Source organism: Octopus sinensis, unplaced genomic scaffold, assembly GCF_006345805.1.
Source record: "Octopus sinensis unplaced genomic scaffold, ASM634580v1 Contig16549, whole genome shotgun sequence".
Classification (NCBI taxonomy): domain Eukaryota; kingdom Metazoa; phylum Mollusca; class Cephalopoda; order Octopoda; family Octopodidae; genus Octopus; species Octopus sinensis.
The window spans coordinates 23,537-32,129 of record NW_021834424.1 but is presented as its reverse complement, the minus strand read 5'-3'; positions in this window follow the sequence as shown (position 1 = coordinate 32,129).

The following is an 8,593-nucleotide window of genomic DNA, read 5'->3' as shown; positions in this document are numbered from 1 at the left end:
CCCATTGTCTATCAAGACAGACGGGGAATAAGAAGAAGAATATATATATATATATATATATACATACATATATACATACATATATATATACTCTTTTACTCTTTTACTTGTTTCAGTCATTCGACTGCGGGCATGCTGGAGCACCGCCTTTTTAGTCGGGCAAATCGACCCCAGGACTTATTCTTTGAAAGCCTAGTATTTATTCTATCGGTCTATTTTGCCGAACCGCTAAGTTACGGTGACGTAAACACACCAGCATCGGTTGTCAAGCTATGTTGGGGGGACAAACACAGACACACAAACACACACATACACATATATATATGTGTCAACTGGGTCGAATTTGTCAACTGGGTCTTGATGGAAGCAATCATCAATAACAAAGTGGTATTCAACCTGGAAAGAGTGATTAGAGTAGAATTAATAAGGTTTAGTTGGGTCGGAGCGATAGTGAAAATTACAATAGAGGGGGATCTAATTAGAAACTTAGATGAAGCGCTTAGGAAAGGTCTCACAGCGAAATGCTTGTGGTGAGACTGCCTCGACCATTTGTTCAACACAAAGCACACGAAGTATGCGTTGTTAGCGTTAAAACACCCGCTTTAAGATTCAAACGAGCGAAAGCTTTTTGATAATCCCGGATCGCAGAGGTGCAGCATGGTAACAAAGATGGGCCAGTGCTATTTAATCACAAGTAGATATATATAAGGCTTTTCAGTGTTACTTTTCAGAATAATCTAGGCTGGCTAGAACGAGGGGTCTATCGTGATGATCCTATACGACTTTCGCCAACGAAGGAAGTGAGTTGTGTAAAGCCGATAACCGTCATAGAAATATAGCAGGAGATGTCTGGCTCCACTTGGAAGCAAATTGCTTGTTTTGTGTGGCCTAGCTTGCATGCTTTATCTTTGTGTCTTACGTGTTCGGTAAAACACATTAGAATGCAAAGTGGAAGAGTTACTAGTTCTATGTGTCGAAGAGCGGGAGCACTGCTTCAAAAGGAGCCGAATAAGAAGTATCATATTCATACTTGGTGGCTGTCCTTAAATTAACCGGTTTTACTTCCGTCTTTTACAGCTGGATCAATGAAATGTGCAACGATATCTGGAGTGAATGGCCACCTACCCGACCCTTTCAGTATGATGCACTCTTTCCGTCAAAGTTGCACCATCTTGTTTCTTCTGCATGTACTGACTTTTTTGCCATTTCATCTTAAGCTAGAGATATTGAGAAGCACCTACTGCAAAGTTGGATGATGAAGATCCGCAGGGAAAAATCCAGATACACAATTGAAATACTGGAACAAGGTGGAGTCAAGGTGGCTAGTCATATACAAAGATTGGCCGAGACGATGCTACCCTGAAAGGCCGGGCAGTGTTGGTGAACGCTTATATTTCATTTGTCAGGACATTTAACAAGAATAGAAGAGTCAAGGTTCCCACACCAAAAGTTGCTCTCTTCAGAGATACAGGGACAAACTCAAAATAACACTAAAAGCCACTGAATTTGAGCTTATATCGTTTGAAACACAAGCTCAAGATTGTACAAAGTGGCGGTGTTCCATCACCATCGGAACCAAAACCTTCAAATCCACGAGTAGAAAAAAGGAAGAAATCAAATGCCAGGAGAGTAAGGCTCGACAAACGCAACCTCGTTCTCTACCATGGAGTCAATGCCATCGACTCTTTTATGCAAGACTTAGTATAACGTGACATCAATGCCATCACTTTAAATGAAGCGTTCAACAAAGAAAAACTAAATTATTAGATACGAGATAATGTCGATGATATTATCACTTGACCATTGCGCTTTCACATCTGGCCGTAGTTGAGCATCAGCTCTTTTACTTTTTATGTAAAGCAGATGCGGCACGAAGAACTGGGTACGCTGCGGCAGAAGGTACTACACAGGAATGTGTTGAGTCTGTGATATCTGCAGTAATTCTTTGACGGTGAACAGATGTGGTCAACGTTTGTCAGACACGTTTTTCACAGTTCGTCTATTTGACAGCTACATTTTTAGGTGAACATAGACCGAAAAAGGAGTCTTTGTGAATGGAAAGTCGTTAAGATCTCACTGCCAGTGGACCAATTGTGGTAAGTGGGAGTTCCTTGCTGATGTTCTGTAAAATATTAGTGGCGAGTAAAGACATTAACGATCTCGGGAAACTCCAGACGTCGATTGTATAACGCTGCGTTTTTATCACCCTGAATATGGAATTATTGAGATCTACTGTAACTTAAACCATAAGAAATGATAGCTATTTTTGTTTCAAAAAGGGGATGGTATCTTCCTTTAAACGTCTGAAAACCAAGAAGGTATATGGCTATATTGTTTCAAACAGCTTTTAGTAATTAATTTTTTATCCCTTTCTTAAGATTCTCCTGATCTTAGTATTTATATTGACTTTTATACAAGCAGCGCTCCTAATTAAGTACCCCTAAGAAACTGTAATATCATGTACGGATCATCACTAATAACTTAGCTAACTTTTAAAACCTATATTATACCACTTCATTTAAAATTAGTATATAATTAGCATGTTCTTTTAAATAACAATATTCTTTTAACCAATACTTGATTGTAATAAGCTAAATAAGTTAATAAACAATTTTTAGTTCACAATACTTAAAGTATTATAAATTTTATATAAATCTTCTCTATTGAAGTTAATTAGTTATATATTCTTTGTAATGCATTTACTGATTAGGCTATCTTTATTCCTTTTCTATGGTGCACTAACCTACCTGATCATTTTTTAAATTTTACAATAGCCTTTAATAAATCTAATCTTTGTACCCCTATTAAATCATACTTAGTTTATATAAAACAATACCGGTATCTCCACAACTTAAAATAATTCAACTTAATTCAATTAATATATAGTTAACATGTTCTTTAGCCTCAATGCTCCTTTATTAAATACCAGTTAAATTCCAATTGATCAATCTCCATAGTTACCATCTAACAAGTTAGTATTTAGATAAATAATAAGCATAATTATTAAAATATTTCTATATACTTAAATTTTCTCCCTCTATTGTGGTAAAATATTTACTAAAAAGTATGCAGAGGAGTTTTACCCTTTTCTTTTTGTTATAATGTCATTCTTAATAATCTTCTTGATTACCCTAAATTTTAACTTTATACAATATGGCAATATTGTCTGAAATGATCTTTCGAAATTACTTGATTTATCCCTTTCTTAAAGTGCTCTGCCCTCCTGATCTTAATAGTTATAAGGACCTTTATATAAGTAGCCCTTCTAATTAAATACCCCTAAGAAACTATAAATATCATGTATGGAGTAACAATAATAACTTCTAAAACCTATAATATAGCACTTAGTTTTAAAAAATTAGTGCAAAATTAGAATGTCCCATAACATAAACACTCCCTTAGCTAATACCAGGTATCAGTCTTTATTGATACTAGCTAAATAAGTAAAGATATAATTTTTAGTTTAATATATCTTTAATTATTATACATTTTCTATATATCTTCTCTATTGTGGTAAATAAGCTACATATTATCATGTTTTTAGTGATTAAGCTAATTTATTCTTTTTCTATGGTGTTCTGCCCTACCTGATTATTTTATTTCTTTATTATTTTATAATAGCTTTTATTTATTTATTTATAAAATAAATCTAAATTTTTGTACCTCTATAAATTCATACTTAGCTTATATATAACAATACTGGTATATTCACTACTTAAAATAAACTGTTTAGATTATAATTTAATTAATATATATATATTTAGCATGTTCTTTTACCTCAGTAGTCCTTTATTAAATACCAGTGTATACCAATTGATCAGTATTCAGAGATACTATCTGATAGGTTAGTATTTAAGTTTATAATATGTATAAATATCAAACTATTTCTAGATAATTTCTTTTCCTCCCTCTATTGTGGTAAAAGTTTGGTATATATTCAAACGTATTCATAAAACATTTTATCCTTTTGTTATAATTCTTTTTCTTTATAGTCCTTTGAATAACTCTAAATTTTAACTTTATACAATATAGCAGTATTGCTTAAAATTATTAACTATAGTACTACATGATAAGATTTCCCCGGTTTCATTTCCCCAGCCTCCTTAATTGTCAGCTAACATCTTGATTTAAATTTTCCTTTTACCAAATCTCACGATATTGCTTCAAATAAATCTTGATTTTTATGACTATACCCACTAGGATTTCTGTCGACTCCTTCAGCCCTACTACTGCCCCCGTTTTCTCGGCCTCAGATATACAGGGATTTGATAAAACTAGTCTATGAATTAAAACTGACCCCATAAAACAGTGACAAGCAAAATCTGTAACAAGTCTTTCTTTCTGATACCTCAGTAGCTTCTAAGTGGAAGTGAAGGCAGCATCTTCTTTGTCCATCTCCTTAACTTCTTGGAGATTGGAGGTAAAATTATTCTAATGCGTCCATGTGTTTTCATTTAATTAAATTCTATGTCCTTGTGCAACTGGGGATTGATCTGCATTTAAATTGATGTAATGGTTGCATTGTTAAGTTAAATTGAGTTGCGTGAAACGATCTTACTGCATTACGTCTGGATATCCTTGTTGTATATTTTGATTCTAATCACCTTATTTTGAAATTGTATGGGTAACACTGTTCTAAATTCTGGTGCCTCAACTTAAGTACCATATTCATCTGAATCTAAACTATATATATATATATAATAATAATGATAATAATAATAATAATAATAATAATAATAATAATAATAATAATAATAATAATAATAATAATAATAGACGGGGGACGTTTAGAACACCGGAGGACGTTTAAGATGTAAGAAGGAAAATACAGAGCTCCGAAATCTATCCACAAACATCGAAAACAAGGACACCCTATGGAGCCAAAGATTTACTAACAAAGAATTGGACTGTATCCGAGTAAGTAATACTAATTGAAATTTATTACTATTTTCGAAACGAAATGATGTATTTTGACTCGATATCATCTCCACCTCTAACACAACACATGTAAATATGCGTGGAACATCACGATCATCCCCGACCCCAAACACCATGTACAAAGGAACTACGAAGAAATTAAATGCCACCGATACTATTTAACCCAAGAATAACAATCGAGCGGTATGTACATTAAACTTACAACAAAAAATGTACGAAAAACTACACGTGCGAAATAATGTGACAACAGAAATAAACGGACCGGTACCCTACGAAAATGACGACCATCAAAATAATGGGCCGGACGTTGTACCTCATGTCCCGCAAATAAAACCCAAAAGACGTAAATGGACACGTGAGGAATACATTTCTATCTTACACGCATACTTCACAGCAGTGCTCTACCCAAAAAATGAAAATACAACAACACATACATATAAAATATGGAAGGAAAATAATAGAGATATAGACATGGATACAGCAATGAACCCTAATAAATTAGCTAACGTACGAAGATACATTCTCAACAGAAAAAAAAATATCAGAAATAGAAATTGAACATTTAAAGGAGAAAATACATCAGGAAAATGTAGATAGAAGCCACACAACAATGCCCAATTATAAACACTGAAACTGTAAAACACGAAGACAAACGCAACATTCCCAACAAACACGATGTAAACAACGAAGGGGAGCCTAATGATTATGATAATATAAAAAATAAAATAATCAAAGAACTGAAAACCACAGAGCTCAAAATGGACCACCGACCATAACAACAAAACGAAATAACAACACCAATTATAAAAAAGCATAAACCTAACCGTCACGGAACTAATAGCCGCTGAAACAAAAAAAAGTGATATCACTGAGCTAAATGACTTAATATACGCAGCAGCCACTGCAGCTACAAAAGAAGCTGGATACTCACTCAAACCCGCCCAAACAGGAGTACCACCACCCAAACAAACCCTGTGGATAAATAACATCCAAAACAAAATTTAAAAGATTAGAAAAGACCTGTCGATTCTTAATGAAATCAGCAAACAATCAACGCTACTGAGCAACAAAAAGAAAACAAAAATACTCCGCAAATATAACATCACAGAGAAACATTTGCCTGAGATAAAAGAAAAGCTGAAGCAAGATATCCTTGCCAAAGCACAAAGGATCCACCGTACGAGAAACGCCAACGCTTCTTTGAACAAAACAAAAAGTTCAACTCCAACCCCAAAAAGTTCTACCAAGAACTGGGCAAAAATAAAATAGAAGTCACTGCAGCACCAACGGCAGGAGAATTGGAAGAATTCTGGAAAGAAATATGGTCGGCGAACGAACAACCAAAAAAAAGGAGTATCAAAATAACAAACTCGGCATCTGAACAACTTTGGACCCCCATAACAACTGAAGAGGTCACCCAGGCACTGCAACGACTAAGCAACTGGAAGGCACCTGGGCATGACAAGATCCCCAACTTCTGGTTGAAATATCTAACAGGAAAATTTTAACAACATACTAGCAGAGCCAGAGACAATGCCTGAATGGCTCACGAAGGGGGAAAACAATCTCTAATTCCCAATCAAATGAAACAGCAAAACCAGAAAACTACAGACAATAACTGCCTCCCTACTATGTTCAAGGCATTTACTGCAGTGATATCGCAAAGGCTGAACAAGCACCTGGACGAAAACAAACTGTTCCAGAAGAGCAGAAAGGATGCCGCAAAGGCTCATATGGCTGTAAAGATCACACTAATGATTAATAAAGCCATAACTGAAGACAGCCACAGAAAGAAGAAAAAGGCCTCAGTATGGCCTTGATTGACTACAAAAAGGCGTTTGATAGCATCCCCCACACAGGATCCTCGAAACACTAGCCATTACCAAAGTAGCACCAACAATCATAAAATTCATAGGACACTCTTTGAATAAATGGCAAACAGTGCTACAGCTCCAAAGAAAAGAGGGACTCATGAAAACCAAAGACATCCTCATTAGAAGAGGAATATTCTTCTAATGGGGACACGCTCTCTCCACTCATTTCTGCTTGGCACTGTCACCTCTATCTGATATGCTAATAGAACTGGATGCGGATATAAAATGTTACGGCAAAACGATCAGCCACCTTTTATATATGGATGACCTAAAACTATACGCTGCAAATGACAAACAGCTGGAAACACTATTAAAGACAGTTCATGGATTTACCAAAGAAATAGATATGAAATTTGGATTAGAAAAATGCGCCAAAGTAACCATGAAAAGATGAAAAATATTTAAGAATAGCAACATCACACTAGATAAAACCAATGAAATAAAGAATTAGACCAATGCCAAACTTACAAATACTTAGGAATCCACGAAAAGATAAGACACAACACACACAAATGAAAGAGAAAATAAAAAAAGAATATTATAGACGAGTTAGATCAATACTAAAAACAGAGGTCAATGCTAAAAACAAGATAATTAGGTATCAACACTTTAGCTGTCCCAGTTATAAGTTACAGCTACAATATCCTTAACTGGACACGAAATGAACTGACCAAAATAGATAGGAAAGCAAGAAAAATAATGACAGGATCTAGGATGCATCACCGAAAATCTGACATAGAAAGACTATATATACAAAGTATAGAAGGTGGTAGAGGCTTATACAGCTGGAAAACTACTATAAAATAACCACCATAGGACTGCAAAAATATCTACTTCAGAAGGAAGGAAAACTGATCCAGATAGCGGCAAAACACGAGCAAAACAAAAAACTGTTCCCAGTATTTAAGGAAGCTGACACATGCAAACAAGAAATCATACCACCTAATAAACATGAAGAAGAAGAAGAAGAAGATGAAGAAACAACAAAAGCTATAAAACAAATGAAATCCAAACTAAAACTAGAACAGCAACGAACCATGATAAAACGATGGCAAGAAAAGCCCCTTCATGGTAAATACTGGACTAAACTAAACGCAAAAGAAATAGACAAAGAAAATTCCCAGCAATGGTTGAGAAGCTCAGGACTCAAAGCAGAAACAGAGGGATTTTTAATTGCAGCACAAGACCAAAGCCCCCCACCAGTAATTACCAAAAACATGTAATGAAAAGAAATATTACAAGTAAATGCAGAATATGTGGAGATGGACAAGAAACAATAAATCATATTATCTCTAGCTGCCCAGTCCTGGCTAAGAAGGAATATATTCACAGACATGACAGAGTTTGAACCTACATACATTGAAGCTATGCCAACATTATGGAATAACAACAGAAAAAAGATGGTATAGGCACACACCAGAAAAGGTCACAGAAAACGAGAAAGTAACTACTCTGGATATGCCGATACACACAGACAGAGAAATTAAGGCCAACAGACCAGATATAGTTGTCAGAGATCATGAAGAAAAATGCTTTCTAACTGATCAATACCGGCTGATGACAACGTGTCTCTAAAAGAATGGAGAAACTCTCAAAATACAAAGACTGGAAATAGAGGTAACTAGAATGTGGAATCTAAAACAGAGAAACAATTCCTATCATAGTAGGTGCATTAGGCATGATAAAAAAATATTCAGACAAGCAAAAACACCAAGGTACAGACCCAACAAACAACAATGACATACAACACAACATCTACGCAGGACAATAGCACGACACTT